General features: G+C 42.0%; 1 long non-coding RNA gene across 1 annotated transcript; it reads left to right on the plus strand.

The window, feature by feature from the left end:
* Nucleotides 1–19,389: 19,389 nt before the first annotated feature.
* On the plus strand, nucleotides 19,390–22,324 carry LOC138951137 (uncharacterized). Its single transcript, XR_011451005.1, has 3 exons — nucleotides 19,390–20,156; nucleotides 20,950–21,040; nucleotides 22,049–22,324. It is a non-coding gene; the product is annotated as an uncharacterized lncRNA (long non-coding RNA).
* The last annotated feature ends 489 nt before the right edge of the window (nucleotides 22,325–22,813 follow it).

Consider the following 22,813-nt stretch of genomic DNA (forward strand, 5'->3'; position numbering starts at 1 on the left):
TCGAGGAGCCTTCATAGTTGGTTTCACAACTAGGCTTGTGGTCTCTCCTCCATTCAGCTCTCTCCACTTCTGTCATCCTCCTTTTGTTGTTCAGTGCACATGCCTGGCAGAATTTTGACAGCACTTCAAAATCAAGCACAAGTCCAGTCCCCACATCAATGACGATGCCAACCCCATAGTTTGAGGTAAAACCTCGCTTGTCAGTGCCAGGTTCCGAATCAAAACTGGCCAGCTCATTCACAGAGAGAATGACAGCGGGAAAGGGGAGAGAATGCTGAATCCAACGGTATGTGTCATGTCGGAACGGGGTTGGGAGAATTTGGCGTAACTAACAGTCAAACAAATGCATTTTTGGCATTTCAACACACAATGAAAATAAATTCTTGACACAGTTGGTTTTGAAACACCTTTATTTTGCATAAAATAAGTGTTTTATGTGAAAAACATCGGTTGAACCTGAATGAGAAAGGATTATTTGGTATAAATATGTCAAAATCTCAAAACTGACCAATTGAACACACAACACGATTTTTGACTTCAGACGTGTGTAGCCCCTGGCTAATTATTATTGCAATAAATGTAAATACTGATTGTTGCTAATAACATAAATGAATGATTTACGAAATTACTATTCTAGCAAAAGTAAACACATGTGTCATTCAGTGGGCGATCACTGAGTGGTATGGGAATAAAATCGTAGCTGCCTTGATCATGCTGTAACACTGTGTCGTCTGCTTTACTCTGTGTTTGTTGTATCGTCTGCTCCAGTCTGCACACTACCGTAGCGGCCTAACAACACCGGAAGCTAGATGGTTTGCGGATGTCGCTCTACCGTGTTTTTTGTTATATGTTTAGCGTGTGAGATCAGAGATAGTTTTTTTTGGTATTATATAACCTATTATAGTGTAATTTTGCATCATGCACTAACAGTTTCAAGAAATAATGAAAAACAAATTGAAACACATTGCTGCAAACAACTAAGTTTGCCGAAAATTAGCTCCGGAATGTCACCGTTCACACAGGCAAATGCCTCCGCAAATAATAACTGGACATTTTTAAGTGCCTAACCTATGGCTCTCGGCCTTTTACAAAGGAACAAAAAAAAAACAATTAAAAGTACAACCTGTATACATAGAACAATCATGCAGACACAAATCACCACATGTACTGTTCACATACAAATCATATATATATATGCAATACACAATTATTTTATTTGCAATACACACTTTCTCCCGTATGTGTCAACATGTGGGCCTTCAAATCCCCTTTCCGAGCATATTTCACTTTGCAATAAGGACAGGCATGTGGCTTTTCTCCTGTATGTGTTAACATATGGGTCTTCAAATACCTTTTTTGAGCAAATTTCTTTGAACAACGAGGACAGGCGTGTGGCTTTTCTCCTGTATGTGTTAACATGTGGGTCTTCAAATGCCCTTTCTGAGCAAATTTCACTTTGCAATCAGGACAGACATGTGGCTTTTCTCCTGTATGTGTTAACATGTGGGTCTTCAAATGATCTTTCCGAGTACATTTCTTTGAACAAAGAGGACAGGCGTGTGGCTTTTCTCCTGTATGTGTCAACACGTGGGTCTTCAAATTCCCTTTCAGAGCAATTTTCACTTTGCAATAAGGACAGGCATTTGGCTTTTCTCCTGTATGTGTCAACATGTGGGTCTTCAAAGCCTTTTTCTGAACAAATTTCTTCGAACAACGAGGACAGGCATGTGGCTTTTCTCCTGTATGTGTCAACATGTGGGTCTTCAAATGCCCTTTCTGGGCAAATTTCACTTTGCAATAAGGACAGGCATTTGGCTTTTCTCCTGTATGTGTCAACATGTGGGTCTTCAAATCCCCTTTCAGAGCAAATTTCTTTGAACAACGAGGACAGGCATGTGGCTTTTCTCCTGTATGTGTCAACATGTGGGTCTTCAAAGTCCCTTTTTGAACAAATGTCACTTTGCAATCAGGACAGGCATGTGCCTTTTCTCCTGTATGTGTCAACATGTGGGTCTTCAAAGTCCCTTTCAGAGCAAATTTCTTTGAACAACGAGGACAGGCGTGTGGCTTTTCTCCTCTATGTGTCAACATTTGGGTCTTTAAATGCTCTTTCTGAGCAAATTTCACTTTGCAATGAGGACAGGCATGTGGCTGTTCGATTGTATGTGTTAACATGTGTTTGTTTACACCCCCCTTTTGACCAAATATTGTTGTACATTTAAGGCAGGCATGTGGTCTTTCTCTTGTCAACATGTGATTGTTCACTTGACGCTTTGAATCATGTGTAACTGCACTCGTGGAACAGACATATTGTCGTTTCTTACTGTATGGGAGTGCACATCTTGTCAAATTGTTCTTTAAACCAGGAAATTCATCTTTACCACTGTGTTCCACACTCTCAACGTGTTGTGTGGGTTCTACTGGCTCTTGTTTCCCTTCCACTTCACAGTAACAGCCTGCAGGCAGAGGACAACGTCCTGCTTGCGTTACACAGTCACGTGCAATGTCTGGTTCGACTTCCACACCACCAAAAACAAAATTTTCATCATGCGCATACACATTTGTTGCAAGGATGTCTTCAGCCGCTGAACTGCTGGTCTCGGTCACAGCTGGGAATGCCTCAGTCTTGAAGTCCTGCCCCGCATTGCATGTAGGCTTACACTCCTCTTTGTACTTGTCGGAGACCTCCATCACTGGCCTTGCTCCACCCTCCCCCACACCGTCTTTTTCACGCTTGATATCATTAGAACATATACCCCAATCTTGTTCTGAAAATGAAGCAATGGTTCCAAAATCAATTGGGATTTCTGCTGCCCCTTGTTTCTGCCTAAAAACTTCACTGTAAGCACTGGACAATGTTGTTATTTCAGCTGCCTCTTGTTTCAGCCAAACAACGTCCCTGTAAGCACTGGATAATGTTGGTATTTCACCTGCCTCTTGTTTCAGCCAAACAACGTCGCTGTCAGCACTGAACGATGTTGGTATTTCAGGTGCCTCTTGTTTCAGTCTAACAACGTCGCTGTAAGCACTGGATGATGTTGGTATTTCAGCTGCTTCTTGTTTCTGTCTAACAATGTCGCTGTGTGCACTGGACAATGTTGGTATTTCAGATGCCTCTTGTTTCAGCCAAACAACGTCCCTGTAAGCACTGGATAATGTTGGTATTTCACCTGCCTCTTGTTTCAGCCAAACAACGTTGCTGTCAGCACTGGATGATGATGGTATTTCACCTGCCTCTTGTTTCAGTCTAACAACGTCGCTGTGAGCACTGAACGATGTTGGTATTTCAGGTGCCTCTTGTTTCAGCCAAACAACGTTGCTGTCAGCACTGGATGATGTTGGTATTTCAGGTGCCTCTTGTTTCAGCCAAACAACGTTGCTGTCAGCACTGGATGATGTTGGTATTTCACCTGCCTCTTGTTTCAGCCAAACAACGTTGCTGTGAGCACTGGACGATGTTGATATTTCAGCTGCCTCTTGTTTCAGCCAAACAACGTTGCTGTCAGCACTGGATGATGTTGGTATTTCTGATGTACGCTCCATCTGCACGTTGACTGTTTTGTCCGTCTTGAAATCTTCACCTGCTCGTGCTGTAACAGAAAATTCAAAAATCTTTTGTAAGTCTAGTGATGAAAATGTTTACATACCTTTTATGTAAGACAGCATTCCTGAAAGATAGAAATTCACAACTCCCAAAGACAGAAAGATTCTCTTCCTGAAAGAAAAGAAGAGATGTTAAGGAAAGTTCGGCTCAGATTTGGCAGGTCTTTGCATGGAAAACGACCATCTGTCCACTTGGTCACATACCAGAAATGAACAGCGTGGGTAATCCCTGTGCATAGTGGACATAGCTGATGAATCAAATTAAATGTCGTAAATGCAACCACTGGCTTCTCAAGAAATCATTTTATTCAGTGGAACCCCCCTTTTAAGACCCTTCAAAAATCTAAGAAAATCAGGTTTCCACTGTTTGTTTGTTTGTTTGCTTAATGTCCAGCCGACCAGGGTGGTGCTGCTTTGACATATAACGTGCGCCACACACAAGACAGAAGTCGCAGCACAGGCTTCATGTCTCACCCAGTCACATTATTCTGACACCGGAACAACCAGTCCTATAGCACTAACCCCATAATGCCAGACGCCAGGCGGAGCAACCACTAGATTGCCAATTTTAAAGTCTTAGGTATGACACGGCCGGGGTTCGAAACCACGACCTCCCGATCACGGGGCGGACGCCTTACCACTAGGCCAACCGTGCCGGTGGTTTCCACTGTACAGCAATAGCAACTCACCAGGGGCAGTGAGGAATTGTTAGTATGTTACCAAGTGAAGTTTGTTTGTTTGTTTATTTGTTGCTTAACGTCCAGCCGACTACGCAGAGCCATATCAGGACGAGGAAGGGGGGGATGAAGGGGGCCACTTGTCAAGCGATTCCTGTTTACAAACGCACTAACCCATTACTTGTGTCCCAGCAGGCTTTAGTAAAACTAAATTAATACCTACTGGAAGATTACCAGTTTCCAGTATGTTAAAATAGGCTTAACCTATCTACTGCTGGACTTACATCAGAACACTAACAGATTAAACTATACATGAATCGCGAGACAAGCGGCAAGAGAAGAGATTTTTGGAAAAAATACAGGTGAATGAGCAAGAAGGCAGAAAAAAGAAAAGAATTCATGAAGAAAAAGAGAGCATGACAGGAAAGAGGAACCAAAAATCTACCTAACAGCAAACTAGAAAGCTCCTGCGGTTCCAAAAACAGGAGGGGCCTTTAATTTCATAACCGCAGTGCCCCACTGCGGGATACCAAGTGAAGGGATGGTCTTATCCCAAGTAAAGCCTGACCTGATCTGAGATGCTGATCCAAACCTTTTTCACAAGAACGAGTGAGCCTTTAACCTTTGCCGTGCTTCCTGGGTTCACATGTACCCAGAGACACACTAAAATCATTGTAACTCTGGAACCATTAAAGGTATCGTTTTGAAATTTTAAGTATCTCTCACACACCTAATTTGCTCTCTGTCTACAAATTTTTAGTGTGTACATGACAAAACATTAAAATTAATTGATTATGTTACATGTAATTAACATAAACACTACCGATTGCGTGGGTTCACGCTAACCCATACTTTTAAAGAGTAGTAGTGATTGTAACTATCCCTCTGCCGACGGCGCGGGTTCTGCTACACCCATAATTACCAAAGCGGCGGAACAGTGTCTGTCTGCCTGTTTGTCTCCAAGAGACTGTCTGTCTCTCTGTCTGTCTGTCTGTTGTCAGTCTGTCTGTCCGTCTGTCTATCCGTCTATCTGTCTGTCTATCTGACTGTCTATCTGACTGTCTATCTGACTGTCTGTCTCTCTCTCTGTCTCTCTCTCTCTCTGTCTGTCTCTCTCTCTGTGTCTCTCTCTCTCTGTCTCTTTCTCTTAGTCTCTCTCTCTGTCTCTCTTTCTTAGTTTCTCTCTCTCTCTTTCTTAGTCTCTCTCTCTCTTTCTTAGTCTCTCTCTCTCTTTCTTAGTCTCTCTCTCTCTTTCATAGTCTCTCTCTCTCTCTCTTTCATAGTCTCTCTCTCTTTCTTAGTCTCTCTCTCTCTCTTTCTTAGTCTCTCTCTCTCTTTCTTAGTCTCTCTCTCTCTCTTTCTTAATCTCTCTCTCTTTCTTAGTCCCTCTCTCTCTCTTTCTTAGTCTCTCTCTATCTCTTTGTTAGTCTCTCTCTTTCTTAGTTTCTCTCTCTTTCTTAGTCTCTCTCTCTTTCTTAGTCTCTCTCTCTCTTTCTTATCCTCTCTCTCTCTCTCTCTCTCTTTCTTAGTCTCTCTCTCTCTCTCTCTCTTTCTTAGTCTCTCTCTCTCTTTCTTAGTCTCTCTCTCTCTTTCTCTCTCTCTCTTTCTTAGTCTCTCTCTCTTTCTCAGTCTCTCTCTCTGTTTCTTAGTCTCTCTCTCTCTCTTTCTTAGTCTCTCTCTCTTTCTTAGTCTCTCTCTCTCTCTTTCTCTTTCTTAGTCTCTCTCTCTCTTTCTTAGTCTCTTTCTCTCTCTCTTTCTTAGTCTCTCTCTCTCTCTCTTTCTTAGTCTCTCTCTCTCTTTCTTAGTCTCTCTCTTTCTTAGTCTCTCGCTCTCTCTCTCTTTCTTAGTCTCTCTCTCTCTTTCTTAGTCTCTCTCTCTTAGTCTCTCTCTCTCTCTCTTTTAGTCTCTCTCTCTCTTTCTTAGTCTCTCTCTCTTTTTCTTAGTCTCTCTCTCTCTCTTTCTTAGTCTCTCTCTTTCTTAGTCTCTCTCTCTCTCTTTCTTAGTCTCTCTCTCTCTTTCTCTCTCTCTCTTTCTTAGTCTCTCTCTTTCTTAGTCTCTCTCTCTTAGTCTCTCTCTCTCTCTTTCTTAGTCTCTCTCTCTCTTTCTTAGTCTCTCTCTCTCTCTTTGTCTCTCTCTCTCTCTTTCTTAGTCTCTCTCTCTCTTTCTTATTCTCTCTCTCTCTCTTTCTTAGTCTCTCTCTCTCTCTTTCTTAGTCTCTTTCTCTCTCTCTCTTTCTTAGTCTCTCTCTCTTTCTTAGTCTCTCAGTCTCTCTCTCCCCCTCTCCCTCCCCCTCTTCCTCCCCTGCAAGAAGTCGGTGAAGGGAGAAACTCGATGCACCCACTGAAGTAGCGCTGTGGGTTTCCCTGAACCCACCCCGTCGTTAGAGAAATAAACGGTAAAAACCCTCTTTCAAATGTATGGGTTCAGACAAACCCGCATCGTCGGGCGTGTGTAGTCAAAAGCGGCATCCGGCAAAGGTTAAAGTCATCTTCTTCTTCTTCTTCCCTAGAGGACTGGGTTCTTGCGAACGTCTCAGAGTCCTGCGTTTACAGAGTCCCAGGCTTTATGCTGTATGTGGGCATACGTGCCTTGTTGAAAGTATTTCAGATGAGTTTGTAGAGGTTACATGCCGAGTCTCAGTGATTATTAAAAATAATGGTCGAAGTTAGCGGATCATGAAAAATGCGAGCTTCAGCGAGCTTTTTCATGACCGCGAACTGAGACCATTATTTTTAATAATCACTGAGACGAGGTGTGTAACCTCTTTATTCCTCCTTTCTTCAGTTATTCCAAAAAAACAGGAGTTTTTGTGCGAAAGTTTGATCGAATCCGAATCACTCAACCAGTCAACCTGCGCAGGCGATCGATTAATGCGCGGTTGTATAGTTCCGTGCAAATCATTCCATTCTGTTAACACTTCTTTTCAGTTTCCCTGTTTTGGACTAAAATCAAGTACACAGATATGCTGTTATTCTGCTGTGGCGGTAAAGGCAGATATTGTGTGTTCTGTTTATGTTTTAGTATCGCTTAGTAAATGTTCTTTCGTCAAATGGGACTAGCAGACGAACTTTTGCACCCGTGTTCCAACGTTAATTACTGTATGAAGTTCAGTTTTCTGGGGAAAATAGTGTATGAAACCGCTTTATGTTGTTTAAATTGATGAGATATGTGCATTTGGTTGCGTGTGATCTGTTTATAGAATGAAATATTGTTGAAAACTGACCGTCGGATTGCAGTCAGTGTTGTCGAAGAAACTGCGTTAAAAGAAGGGGAACTACTCTTGTCGCCAGAGTATGAGTTACTTGCCTTGGGAATTTGCTTGTGATGAACGGGTTGTGCACGGCAGATCTAGATTCAGAAAACAACCGAACTCATGGATTTTATATGGAGATTCATGTGTTCAGGCCTGTAGTTGTTAATTTAAATGCGGTATGTTTGTATTGTTTGCTCCAGAGATGTATACTTCGTACGCATAGAGCGTTCGGAACTTTTCAGTCGCAAAAGTAGTACCGAAACAGAACAGCTTCTCAACCCATTGCACTATCGAGGATCCAGGCTGTTGCTGGCTCGTTATTTGTTTGGTTGCTGGGTCATTATCGAAAAATAACTAGCTCTACAAGTTTACAGAGGTAAAGAAGCAGAGGGGGGAATAAACTCAAGTTACATCTTTCTTTCTTTATTTGGTGTTTAACGTCGTTTTCAACCACGAAGGTTATATCGCGACGGGGAAAGGGGGGAGAGGGGATAGAGCCACTTGTCAATTGTTTCTTGTTCATAAAAGCACTAATCAAAAATTTGATCCAGGGGCTTGCAACGTAGTACAATATATTAACTCACTGGAAGAATGCACGTATCCAGTACAAAGGACTTAACATTTCTTACATACTGCTTGACTAAAATCTTTACAAAAATTGACTATATTCTATACAAGAAACACTTAACAAGAGTAAAAGGAGAAACAGAATCCGTTAGTCGCCTCTTATGACATGCTGGGGAGCATCGGGTAAATTCTTTCCCCAAACCGCGGGGAGTCTCAAGTTACATACACACACCCTGCAACCACAGGAACATAGGCTTAGTCGTTAAGGAATCGTGTGCAAAGGGGAATAATCACGTTTTATCTCTAACTCAAGAGGAAGAAAAGGCAGTTGCTTCCCTTAAAAGTGACTTTGAACGAAACTTAAATTTTTATGTTTTTGTTGTTGCCGCAGCCTGAGACAACACGACCCCCACACACCTTACGCGTATATCGCTATCTCATTCTTTGGACCACAAAAAGTCTACTGTTCGGAAATGTCGGATTGCAACATAACAAAACAGTTGCAGGTTTTGTCAGCATCAGTTTCTGCATTCTCATGTGTAATTGTTCTTTTTATTACAAAACACAAAATGTATTATGCTTCTGATGATTTTTGACAATCTGTGGTGAATATAACACCTATATTTGGATGGTTTGCAACTTTCATATTTTTGCATGATTTAAAGCTGTTGAGTCACTTTGCCTTCAAGTGAAATTAAGACCAGGAGACATATACAAGAAAGCTAAATCAAAACTGATGTTGCTGTCTGGGCAGGTAGCTTTTGACCTTGGCTGATCATCGAACGCAGAAGAAGAAGAAGACCGTAGCTGATTCATTTTGCTGAGTTGTGATTGGCTATGTCCGCCTCACTTACTTTTTAAGCTAACCTACCACAAGGACAATGATAAAATTAAATATTAGGCATGGGAATTGAAAAAAGTAAAAGAGGCTGAACATTTTGAAGTAATAGCAATCGAAGACGCTTTGCATCAAGTTACTGGCGTGAAGCAAAGGCGCTTTGAATAGGGGGGGGGGGGGGGGGAGGGGGGGGGGGGGGGGCGGGTGTCATCTGAGCTCCGAGTTTACCATTAAATTCAGTTTTTTTGCCTCCCCCATTTATTTTTGTGGTGGACACTTTTGCCTTTTAGGCGGACAATTCGCATGACTGAAATTTTTTGAAAAATTGCAGTGTTCAACTCTGTGCAAAAAAAGTCAATGAAACCAGATAATTTTCTACAGCAGTCCCTCTCATGAACGGACACCCTTGGGCCATAGCAAAACTGTCCGTACATTGCAGGTGTCCGGTCACGGGAGGGGTGACCACACCACCCCCTCCCCCATACACTCACACAGCGGAGACACACAAACAACAGGATTGAGTATATGCTAATCACTTCTTGAAGCTACTAAACAATAAACTCCTAATACTTCTTTAAACGTTCTGTAAAAATGATTTGTATGAAAAGTGTTGAAAAGAAGAGATAAAATAAATCCTCAAGGCAGTGAACATACTCACCATGCACTGACATACGAAAGCAGCCACACAAACACAGCACAGAGGAGCGTGTGCAGATGCTTTGCAAGAATAAGCTTCAAACCCAGTTTGAATAAATAGCAGCAGATAGAGCTGCATGTCATAATCATGTAATTTATTTTCATCTTGTCTGGCTTTATTGACTGCATGCCGATCATGTGGCATGGCAGTGACTTTTCACTCTTCAGTCGGAAATACACTGTACATAACACAGCTCCCACTCTCCCTCACTAATGCCTACCCCAAGCCGTGACAACTGATGCTTGGAAATTGTGTGGAAGAGTACACCTATCTATTTCTCTCCAATGCTCTTCCTGCTGACATTCAGTGACACCGGACACCCCACAGAGTTTAGCCAGCTACCCCTACACCCCCCCCCCCCCGCCGCCTCCCTCTCTCTCTCTCACTCCCTCCAGCCATGTGCTGTTGGGCTGTGGCCAGAGAGGTCAGCTCCAACTGTTCACTCAGAGCAAAACAAGTTGACTGTGTCGTAACTTTTGACACAGCAAGACAACTGAAGGGTTCACAGATTAGGCAACCGACTCACTGGTCAAGGCTGAGGGGAAACAAGAGTATCTTGTCAATGAAAGAGGTTACACACAGACACACGATGCTGAGAACTGTGGCCGGTTTTTCACTCTCTTTCGCTCAGGACCTTCATCGACTGTGGTTTCTGTTGATTACGTCCAACAGACAAGAATAATAAAGAGCACAGTGCAGTTTCATGTTGGCATCTTCGCATACATGTACTCCACTCCTGACCAAAACTACCCCCCCCCCCCCCCCCCCTTCTGATGGGTACATGTGCACTCAAGTTATCAGTGACTGTCATCACGCCATTGCGGCTGTGATCTTTGTACCAAGAGCCGGACTGCTCTGTTATCGATTTTGTTGTGGTGAAAATTTGACGATGGTCTGTCCGTACATTGGAGGTATGACCTAGTGTTGGGACCGAAAATGAGTGTCCGTGTCCACGTTTTGCAGGTGTCCGTTTAAGGGGGGGCAAATATAGAAGGAAAACACTCCGTGCCGAGCAAATGTGTCCGTACATGTCAGGTGTCCGCTCACGCCGGGGGCCGTACATTGCAGGGACTGCTGTACATGACTTTAAGCCCAAAGAGACCTGAGCAAGAATATGCGAGAAGCATTGTTCTTTTAACTCATATGTTAGGGGTAGAAAAGAAACATTGTCCTTTTAACTCATAGTTTAACCCCTTGACTGCCTTATGACGGGTATACCCGTCATGTGCCTGTGTAGCCGCAGCGCCTATAGGACGGGTTAACCCGTCACCTCAGTTCAGGAATTTTCCAGAAATGCTACGGCACTGCTGACACACACATAGCAGCCAATGGCTTGGTAGGATACCTCATTCTCATGAATAAACATAAATGGTGACGCGGTTTTGCGTCTGAAGGCTATTTTCGGCCTTGGCGGCAGGAAAGGGGAGAGAAAGCTCGACTCGTCAAAATGGCTAACAGGGACAGTCGACCGGGCCCTAGTAGAGTAAAGCAAAGACGGACTGACGCTACAGGCGGTGCAAATGATTATGGATACTGACAGGGGAAGGGGGAGATCTTCTTTTAAACGATTCGTTGGAAACAGGTAGATTGGATTGGATTGGATTGGATAAGATTTACAGTCCAGTGAGGTTACCCTCATGGAAATTCGGGCTGCTTTCTCCCCGGGGAAAGCGAGCTGCCATACATACGGCGCTACCCATATTTATTTATTTTTTTCCTGCATGCGTGTATTCATGTTTCCTGAGACTTAATGCCGTGTGAGATGGAATTTTTTTAACTTTATTCCAAGTCCCACGGGTATTTGATGGACATTTTTATCTATGCCTATACAATTTTGCCAGGAAAGACCCTTTTGTCAATCGTGGGATCTTTAACGTGCACACCCCAATGTAGTGTACACGAAGGGACCTCGGTTTTTCGTCTCATCTGAAAGACTAGCACTTGAACCCACCACCTAGGTTAGGAAAGGGGGGAGAAAATTGCGGCCTGACCCAGGCCTGAACACGCAACCTCTCGCTTCCGAGCGCAAGTGCGTTACCACTCGGCCACCCAGTCCCAGATGACAGTGATTATGATTCTTTCTTGGAGCAAGCAAAACAGCCACCGGCACCGGAAGATGCGCCGGACTGATTTTTCAAAAGTTCATATTTAAACATCATTATAAGCCAAACTAATTATTATTTCCGTGTTTAGACACTAAAAACAGATTTTTGGTTCAATTTCCTTTAAAAATAACACAGGTATTACTTACCTACCTACTGCTAGTTGGAAGCTAGAATTTTTTGTGAATTATTACACCCCGAACTCCAAAATTGCCTGGCAATCAGGAATGCACATAAGTAAGTTTTGATTGGCAGCGAAAGGGTTAAGGGTAGAAACAAGAAGAGCAAACGCTCGATCGAGTCACTTTCGCAGTTCTGAATATTATATGAGGCATCAGATGGACAGGAAGAAATTGCTATTCACAACACAATACAGATGTAAATAATTTGATGTAAAGAATAATCCTATAAAGTTTGAATCAAATCCGATGAATAGTTTCAGAGATATGATATTTTAATTTTTTTCCTTCAAGACATACCTGTGACCTTGAAAAAGGTCAAAGGTCACCAAAGCAGACGTCAAAGTGTAGAGGTCACTGGGAGTCACGTTCACATAAAATTTGAGCCCGGTCACTTTTATAGTTTCCGAGAAAAGCCCAACGTTAAGTTGTGTGTTGCCGAACAGAAAAGGATAGTTATCTCCCTTGTTTTTCTGATAACGTTCGTAAAAGGCTACAGATGTAAATACTTTGATGTAAAGAATAATCCTACAAAGTTTCAATCACATCCGATGAACTTTGTCAAAGATATAAAATGTCTAATTTTTCCTTTGACGCTGACCTGTGACCTTGAAAAAGGTCAAAGGTCAACGAAACCATCGTTAAAGTGTAGAGGTCATTGGAGGTCACGACTAAACAAAATATGAGCCGGATCGCTTTGATAGTTTCCGAGAAAAGTCCAACGTTAAGGTGGTGTCTACGGACGGCCGGACAGACTAACACTGACCGATTACATAGAGTCACTTTTTCTCAAGTGACTCAAAAAAGCATTGTCCTTTTAACTCATAGTTTAAGGGTAGAAAAAAACATTGTCCTTTTAACTCATAGTTTAGGGGTAGAAAAGAAACATTGTCCTTTTAACTCATAGTTTAGGGGTAGAAAAGAAACACTGTCATTTTAACTCATAGTTTAAGGGTAGAAAAAAACATTGTCCTTTTAACTCATAGTTTAGGGGTAGAAAAGAAACATTGTCCTTGTAACTCATAGTTTAGGGGTAGAAAAGAAACTCATAGTTTATGGGTAGACAAGAAACTCATAGTTTAGGGGTAGAAAAGAAACTTTATGGCCCTTCTTTTTTTAACATACCAAAATATTTTACAAGTCAAAAGTCATAAAACAGTCGTTCTGTTGAAAACCTAGCTTACTGCTGTAAATATATTTTTCACATCTAAAACCTGTATCAAGTAGTCAATAACTGAATGTACATGATCACTCATCACTGTTCCAAGGGTGGGAGCAAAATATCTGAGCTATACTGAATTTGTGTGTGTGTGCTAAGCCGACTTCGGACGTTTTGCGAAGCCATTTTCTAAATGGGCAATTCAAATCGTCCACCAAGTTCATCCAGTCGTTCCTCCCCTTGTTTTTGGCTCACGTAAGTGTAGCCTATGCGATGCTAACTTTTGTGTGTGTGTGTGTGTGTGTGTGTGTGTGTGTGTGTGTGTGTGTGTGTGTGTGTGTGTGTGTGTGTGTGTGTGTGTGATAGAAACTTTAACATTTGACTGAACACCGAAATACTAATTTTACCTGGTTATTATCCAAGCAACAGCTTCAAAGTATTGAAGCAATGATCAACATTTTGTCGGCACATATGTAGTTAAAGTGTGTATCAAAAAAAACCGGGTGGTGGGGAGTTTTGGAGGGGTAAAAACAGGTGACTGGTTTGTGTCGTGTGTGGTATGTTAACCAGGTCAGGGGTCAAGGTTAGGTCAGATCGCGTAAAGCATTGTGGTATAGATTCACTTTTCAGTTCTCACCGAGCTGCATTCGCCAATTTGGGGAAGACGATTTCACATTGTTCGGTTTCGTAGCTCCAGAAAAATAGATAAAGAAGATACCAAAGGAGATTTCTTACATGTTGACCCGCACAGCGTGTTTCCAGTGTCTGCGCGAGGAAGCGCTGTCGAAAGCGCAGTGTCGATCTGGCAGTCCTGTCCCCGTAAGTAGGCTACAGACAGACAGAACTAGATCTAGTGTCTCCCACTCTTGCACCGTGTCACCTATGCTTACTGTGTGTGTGTATGTGTGACGGAGTGATTGAGTTTGTGTTACTGTTTGTCAATTTCTTACGGGAGCCTTGAAGGCTTCGCCTCTTGTTATGTAAGCTCTGGTCGATCTTTCGTGTCTTCGACTCATCGGTAATTAGCTCCATCTTACTAAATAAACCGAGCTCGCGATGTCTAGGTTTCACCCGAGACAAAAATGGCGGACGGCATGTTATTTCCGGAAGTATCTTCAGTTTTATGGATCGGAAAATTGCGCGAACGGAAACACGGAAACCGATATAAACACGATTAGGATTCAGGGTTTTTTCCTCACTTTTTGTTGTTGTTGAAATTTTTGCAATATGGAATTCCGTAATTATACGGAACTACTCCCACCCCTGCTGTTCACACACACACAACATCTCGTTACACACTCACTGCTTGGAGTTGTCTCCATCATCATACTGTAAGTACTGGACGATGTTGGTATTTCTGTTGGACGCTCCATCTGGACGCACACCGCTTTCTCTGTTTTGAAATCTTCACCTGTTGGTACTGAAACAGAAAATTCATAAAACTGTGTGAAGTCTTCCCTTCATCGTGAAAACATGTTTACAGACCTATTCTGAACGTATGAAAGAGAACATTCCTAAAAGATAAAAATTACTAACTCTAAAAAGACAGAATAATTCTCTTCCTGAAAGAGAAGAAGATATGTTCTTGAAAGACAGAAAGAGATGACACTTAGCGGCACATTCCTTTTTGTGTAAACATATCTCAAAACAGTTTGGAACACAATCTCAGATGTGGCCAGGCCTCCGCATGGAATAAGACAATCTCTCCACTTGGTCACATACCAGAAATGAACAGCCTGGGTATTCCCTGTGCAAAGTGGACATTTGATGATGAATTAATTTTAAAAATGGAACCACTGGCTTCTCAAGAAATTATTTCCCATGGGGTATCATTTTAGTTTCCGAGCCTTGGTATTTGAAGATTTTTGAACAGCTAAAAAAGGTAAAGTGAATTATGACAACATAATTATACACATGCTTAGATAATTACACAACACGTTCCGTTAAAGCGCATTTTCAGAAAAAACCACTGCAGGGTTTCATCAGTTTTCACCCTTACGTACACAACCTTCCATCACACTACAGGCTGATGACTCTTCAACAACACGGTGCTCCATCTTTCACACACACAATAACATGTTACACACTCACCCTTTGGTTTTGTCTCCATCACACTACAGGCTTATGACTCTTCGACAACATGGTTCTCCATCTTTCACACACACAATATCACGTTACACACTCACCGCTCTCCATCTTTCACACACACAATATCACATTACAAATTCACCGCTTGGAGTTGTCTCCATCACACTACAGGCTGGTGATGACTCTTCAACAGCATGGTGCTCCATCTTTCACACACACAATATCAGTCGTTAAACACTCAACGCTCTCCATCTTTCACACACACACAATATCACATTACACACTCACCGCTTGGAGTTGTCTCCATCACACTACAGGCCGGTGATGATTCTTCAACAGCATGGTGCTCCATCTTCACTACCACAGTCCACGGCTGCTTCCTCTTCATCCTGATGTTAGGTGGCTTCACCTGGTGGACAGACAACATATTTCATTATTTATTCAAGGCACATATAATTATGTTTGCATTGATTATCGCCAAATTTACTGAACTTAGTCATGTGAGGCATAACTCTGTAATAGACCCTCCCCCCTCTATCCTTCAGCAGTGATATAGATAGATTCTATCGCTCTTGCTCTGTATCCTTCGTCCCGTTTGTATTGTTTTCGTCGGGCCCGGTTGCTGCGCTAGGTAGCACTGTGTGGTAGGCCAGCCTCTCAGCACGGGAACTGAAATTGGACGCCAGGCATGACATGTAGGGCAGCAAATGCCGAGTCTCAGTGATTATTAAAAATAATAGTGGAAGTTAGCGGATCATGAAAAATGCGAGCTTAAGCAGAACGGAGATCCATGTGTTCAAGCCTGTAGTTGTTAAATTAAATGCGGTATGTTTGTATTGTTTGCTCCAGAAATGTATATTTCGTACAATAGAGCGTTCGGAACTTTTCAATCGCATAAGTAGATCCAAAAAAGTCTAGCTCTTAAACCTGTGTGCTATCAAAGGTTCAGGCCTGTTGTTCTGTAAGTGATTTTGGTTGCTGGGTAATTTAAGTTACCGAAAAATAACTAGCCCTACAAGTTTACAGAGAGAAAGAAGCAGAGGAGGGAATAAAGCAAGCTTGGATACCAACCCACCCATGTTATTATTTCCCACAGGCACAGGAACACTATCCACTTTATCTTTCACTCAAGGGAAATTTGGAGCACCAACCAAATGAGGATAGTTGTCCTGTACAGGGATTTTTTCAAGAAAATTAACGAGATGAAGAAGAATAGCCCTATTGGTAAAATATGATATCTTTCTATCCTTTTCTTTAGGTCCTCTTGTTAAACCGCATTTTGCATGTCCAGGGATGGCAAAATCATCGCGCGCCAACCAGCCGAGTAACTTCAAGAAAGTAACAAGCCTGTACACAGTTTGACAGGCCCGGTACATGTATACCACACAACAAATTATGAGCGTTAGATTTCTTTACACCATTTAAAGTAAATTAAACAGCTTTGATGCGCACAGGAACCTCATTTTTCTTTCACAAGAACATAGCGATAATTTTTTTATCTCTTTAATTTGACCAGAAAACAACGTTTCAGTCTCAGAGAGATCTATCGAATACCAAAGCTCATTTTAGGTAAACCTGATATCGTTACACAAATTAACGATTTAATTCCTTTTCCTGGGCCCAGCTTTCGCATTTGAATATACCACAGACTGAACTGATGCTTCCTTGCCAAAGTAACGCTGAAGGGGTCTATGTCGACCAAAAGTGGGGGCATTCCCTGTCAGCTTTCTTTCTTTGGTGTTTAACGTCGTTTTCAACCGTTCAAGGTTATATCACGACGGGGAAAGGGGGAAGATGGGATATAGAGCCACTTGTTAATTGTTTCTTGTTCACCAAAGCACTAATAAAAAAATTGCTCCAGGGGCTGGTAACGGAGTGGTTATGTCCCTTGAATGACAATGGAAGCAATAAGGCAAATGTGTTAAAGTGGAACCCCCCCCAATTTAAGACTTCCTCTCTTATAAAATAAAGACCCTGTTTTCTCAGTCTATTTGCATGCATGTTGTTCATAACCTCTGTAAATTTACTCTGACGTTAAGACTCCCTCCTTTTTAGACCAGATTTTCTCAAATTGTTGGAGGTCTTAAAAGGGGGGTTCCACTGTAGGTAAAACATATTTTTCAACAAATTTGACCCCACAATAGTGTACAGTACCTAAGGTTGATCATCAGTACTTTGGAAATGAGGGTGGATATGCCTTGTGGAATGTTCATACGAGATTAACATGGACGAAAGTGCACATCTTAGCATCAGTGATCAACAGTTCAGCCTCCATAAGCTTCATCTCATCACTGACACTCAAAAAGAAGATATATAATTCGCTATTCGAAGACGAAAGATGCGCTCAGCCGAAAAATAAGATGGTTACACCGGTTGTACAGCCTGGAGGGCTCCATAAACTACTCGTAGATTGTCCAACCATGCAGCGCCCGACACTATTGCTGGAGTAACTTGAATTTGAACTCGAGCAAGACTACCCGAAGTGAGAATTCAAGTTGCTCGGTGCGGGACTCACCAAGCGGCGTTCCACTTCCACCAGGCGGCTTTTCACGGATTGATACCTTCTTTTAGGCGTCACACACCCCGTGTCGTTTACCTTACATCATGTTGCTTCACACAAGTGTGTGTGATCACTCAAAGATTCAACGACTGTCGTTTTATAACGTTACTGTCGTGTACACTAAAGATGTGTCGATTCGCTACACCGGAAACAACGCGTTAGTGACGTCCCCTCTTCAGATGTCTTTGTAATCAAATTCAAACAAATATAAACCTGAACGGTCAAATCAGACAGGAATAAGTGGAAACGTCGGTAAATGTCCTGCTGTTTGCATGGAGACTTACAAAATATAGCTATTAATCTGAAGGCAGCTACACTCCTTTTTACCAGAAAATGGGGTCGTACAGAAATAAGATGACTAAAGCCGCAGAAGAAAAGTTCATTATTATTATTTAAATTTTTATTATTGATTCATCTTTATGTATTTCAAAGTGGCAGTGTGGGTTAGTATGTTGTTGTTCGTTTGAGTATTACAGGAATTTACTTTAATCATTCTTTTTAAAGCCGCTGGGTGTCCGAGTGGTAACGCACTTGCGCTCGGAAGCGAGAGGTTGCGAGTTTGACCCTGGGTCAGGGCGTTAGCAATTTTCTCCCCCCTTTTCTAACCTAGGTGGTGGGTTCAAGTGCTAGTCTTTCGGATGAGACGAAAAACCGAGGTCCCTTCGTGTACACTACACTGGGGTGTGCACGTTAAAGATCTTTGAAGACTTACCTCCCGTTCTGTGTTGTTGGTAATAGTCGTGTTTGTGCTGTTTTTGTTGAAATAGTATCTAATAAAACTGATGCAGTTCTTGAAATGTTGCAAATTATTGTTGTCTTTGTGAAATGCGAGAGTGTTCTGAGGCGTAATCTGCATACGGCTGATGTCCCACTTAGGGTACCCCACTTCGATCAGCGTATCACTCCAAATGAGCTTCATAGCAGAAAAGCAGATACACTACCAAAACACTGCATAACAGATCTACAAGTCTGAGCCAGAATCATTGAAATTTACTTTCTGTATAAAATATTGCAATCAAATTTGTTCACGCCGTCACACAAATAACGCAGGTTACCCTGGCCTTCGATTCAAAGTAACTCCAATCTGACTGAATTACCATCCGGAAACGCAGATGACGAACTGATTCACCACACATTTGTGGTATTTTACACACAAATTTCAACTGTGTTGTTTCGCGATAAACAGCCATAAACAAACAAATGTGGCGCCGTCACGTCGCGTCGGAAGGAATAACGCAGGTGACCAAGACTTGTTTCCGACACCTGTCTGATTAAAATCATCGTTTTTTTCACGAATGACGGCTCTTTGGCAGATCTAGTGAGTTGGAAACTGTCTATGAATGTTTCATTTAATGTCAAATTCGTACATTCTTGTCGATATTGTTACCTTTGGGCTCATAAATGAAGTCAATGGTCGTGTTGTCCGAAAGTGACTTTTGTCAGCATAGAACTTACTGTGCTTTGATCATTGACTGAGAAGAATCTTCCGATGACACTAGTTCATTTCACTACGCGACTGCAGATCTGCAAGGAAACTTATGGCAGGGGAAATAAGCTTAACTGAAGACGAATAAGCGGAGTAACTGTTCTTCAACGGATTCCTCTCACTGATCTAGATATTTAGATCTTGTCGTCTGCTAGTCTGCTAGTAAGTAGTCTCAAACACTGTACAAAAGGAAGACGTGGAACTTGCGAAGAAAATGCGAAAAAGTGTTTGTGGGTTATCGTCCCTAGTCACATGCTGGCGGCGAAAACAAAATGGCGGATCGCGTAGGTACCGATCGTGTGCGAGGTGGTGGTAAATAATTGTGCTCGGCTTTTTGTTGCAAGAACGCCCGTTACAAACAGAGCTGCTTCGGGAAAACTTTCCACAAGTTCCCTACAGAAGAAAAAAGGTGGGTTGTGCAGTGATTATTTCATCAGGTTTACCTTCTTCAGAATGAGAATGCAATGGCTCGAGTCAACTCACTCAGTAGACTACAGCGTCAGCGAGTACTTACGACTGTGAGTGTGAGTCAGCAGTCAGTACAAAACAACAGTTTACACTTGATGACAAACCCGTGGGCATATTTGCCGAAACCTTTATCAAACCTTGCTTACGGGAAAACTACAGTACAAAGGTACATCACTCATCCGTTTTGCGTTCAGGCAGAGCGTTAGATTTAGACTGAAGATCTGATTTAGCTTTCTTTGTCTTTCCTTTTTGCTTAGTTTAACAATAACATTGTTGTTTTTATTGTCAAACTAGGTGCAGAATATGGATGCAATTCACAAGGCGAGAGGACTTTGAAAAGCTGCAGCCAGCTGCTGTTCAAGGTCTCAAGCTTTGTACTGATCACTTTGAGGCCAACCAGTAAAACAATCCTGCAGAGAGGATCACTTGTGTGGAATGCTGTCCCGACATTGTTTGCAGTGCCCAATCCACCACCGAAGGTTATTTATTTATTGGTTTTAGGTTTTTGCAAACCAAAGAAGCACACTATTAAATGCAGGTTGAGTAATGACAAGTTTGAGGCTTCAATGTAAGAATTGAAAACAACAGCATTGTTCCCATCAAATAATGCCTGTTTGCATTTAGCGCAAAAAAATGATAAGGCCAACAAAAAAAAGTTACTTATTTTGGATCGACGTCCTGATTATGATGATATGATGAACTTATTTTGCAAAAAAACAGCCCCAAATGGCAAAAAAGGTATAGGGTCGGCGTCAACAACAAAAAAGTTGTATGTTTCTGGTCACCTGACCCTACCTATGTTTTCCCGACGACCCTAGACATTTTTTTTTTTTTGCATTTTCAAAAATAAAAGGGGTATTCGAAAATCAATTGTTTTCCTGTTTTTCAACAAAATAGTTTAAAAGATGGTTTTAAAAAAAAAGGTTAGAAAAAAAATCTCCACCTTTAGTCATGTTAGGTCACAAAAAAGTCTGTTTAAGGTAACATAGGCCCCCCAAAAATAGCGTCGGTAGGTCGGCTTTTTAGTTTTGTATTTTAGCCATCTGAATATTTTAATTTTATTTTTTAATGCCCCCAAAAAGTCTAGGGCCGGTGGGAAAAAAATAGGGTCGGTCCGGATACCGTAAACAGATTATTTTTTGTTTTGCCTTACCAGAAACATACACTTTTTGTGTGTGGCCTAAGACCAATGCCATGAAATTGGGAGAAATGTTTCATTGTGACTGGGTGTTGGTTGTGAGTTTGTCAGTTAAAGAGCTGTGCAATTTGCAGGTTGCTAGTGGGAGGAAGCCACCATCGCAAAGGGTAGCTACAAATGAAGCCAGCACCGACCTGTCGCCTGATACACAAATTGTTCAACCAGGTAAGAGATTTTTAACCATGAAGAACACCCTGACATCAAAAAATGTTTAAACCCATCCATTACATAGTTGATAATCGCTGTATAGGGTGACGGGCGCTGGGGCGGGGTGGTAAGACGTCGGTCTATTAACTCGGAAGGTCGAGGGTTCGAATCCCGGTCGCGGCCGCCTGGTGGGTTAAGTGTGGAGATGTTTCCGATCTCCCAGGTCAACTTATGTGCAGACCTGCTAGTGACTTATCCCCCTTCATGTGTACACGCAAGCACAAGACCAAATACGCACGAAAAAGATCCTGTAATCCATGTCAGAGTTCGGTGGGTTTTAGAAACACAAAAATACCCCGCATGCTTCCTCCGAAAGCGGCGTATGGCTGCCTAAATGGCGGGGTAAAAACGGTCATACACATAAAATTCCACTTGTGCAAATAAATGAGTGCACATGGGAGTTTCAGCCCACGAACGCAGAAGAAGAAGAAGCTGTATAGGGCGGATGCATGGATGGATGAAATTGTACCTGTAGTTCCCACACGTAAAGATGGGAAACATATCCTGTTAGAGGCATGGTTTGACAAGAAACAATTAAGTGGCTCTATTCCCATCTCCCCCCCCCCCCCCCCCCCCCTTTCCCCGTCGCGATATAAGCTTCGTGGTTGAAAACGACGTTAAACACCAAATAAAGAAAGAAAGAAAGAGGCATGGTGTGTGAGGAGTTTACCTGGTACTGTTGTCCTAATCAATCAATCAATCAATCAATATAAAGCTTATATAGCGCGTATTCCGTGGGTACAGTTCTAATGGCCTCACCCATTCAGTACCAAACAAGGTCAATTCCATCATTGTTCCACATCGAATCCATAGTTGCTAATACACTTCATTTCTGGCCTGCCTTCCTACGCTATTGTTTATTTTCATTTTGTGATTGAATTACACATGTTTTAATTTCTTCCAGGTTGTAACTTGTTATGGTTATGTTATTTTATGTGTGTTTTGTGTGTGTGTTTTCTTTTTTAGATGACATTCAGGCGATCCTGGAGGACATAGGATGTAAAGCATCAAAGTCGTCATCCTCCCCATCCCCTCGTGAAGCGGAACTTCGGCAGAAGGTCAACAAACTGAGGAGCAAGGTTTTCCGATTAGAAAAGAAAACGATGGAACCCCGTGTAAAACGAGCGAGTAAATTAGCCAAGCCTCCCAAGAAAGACTTTGTAATAGAACAGTTGTCTCATATATTATCAGGCGAGGCGAGCTATTTTGCCATTTATGCCTGTTACATATTTACCGGTTATCTGCTGCTCGTACGGTGTCCATTCCTGGCAGAGACGGAACGCATGTTACCAAGGAGCCGAAGGAGAGTCGATGAGATGAGAGAATGTGATTAACAATTGCCAACTCTCTCTGTACAAAGAGGGTCCAAAATTGTATCAAAATATAGATCGTAGGGAATTCAAAATAAAAAAAAGAGACAAAACATGTACTTCGGCTCATAGAGCCTTCTTTAATTTTTGACTCAAAAGTCCATGCTCCGAGAGTCCTTTTTTTAATTTTGAATTGCCTACCATCTATATTTTTATACATTTTCAAAAAGATTCAACAGTCACCTTCCGTTATTCTTGAACTTGGCTATCCCAGCCTTACCTCAACATTCGATATTCCTGTGATACTTTTGACGTAAAATCAATTTTTACTGTAAAACACTTCGGCAAGAGGATTGGTCCAAGCAAACAAATAATAAACTTGTAAGATTTTTCCTGATATTTCCGATCAATTGCCTATGGT

Source organism: Littorina saxatilis, linkage group LG16 (genome assembly GCF_037325665.1).
Source record: "Littorina saxatilis isolate snail1 linkage group LG16, US_GU_Lsax_2.0, whole genome shotgun sequence".
NCBI classification, from domain to species: domain Eukaryota; kingdom Metazoa; phylum Mollusca; class Gastropoda; order Littorinimorpha; family Littorinidae; genus Littorina; species Littorina saxatilis.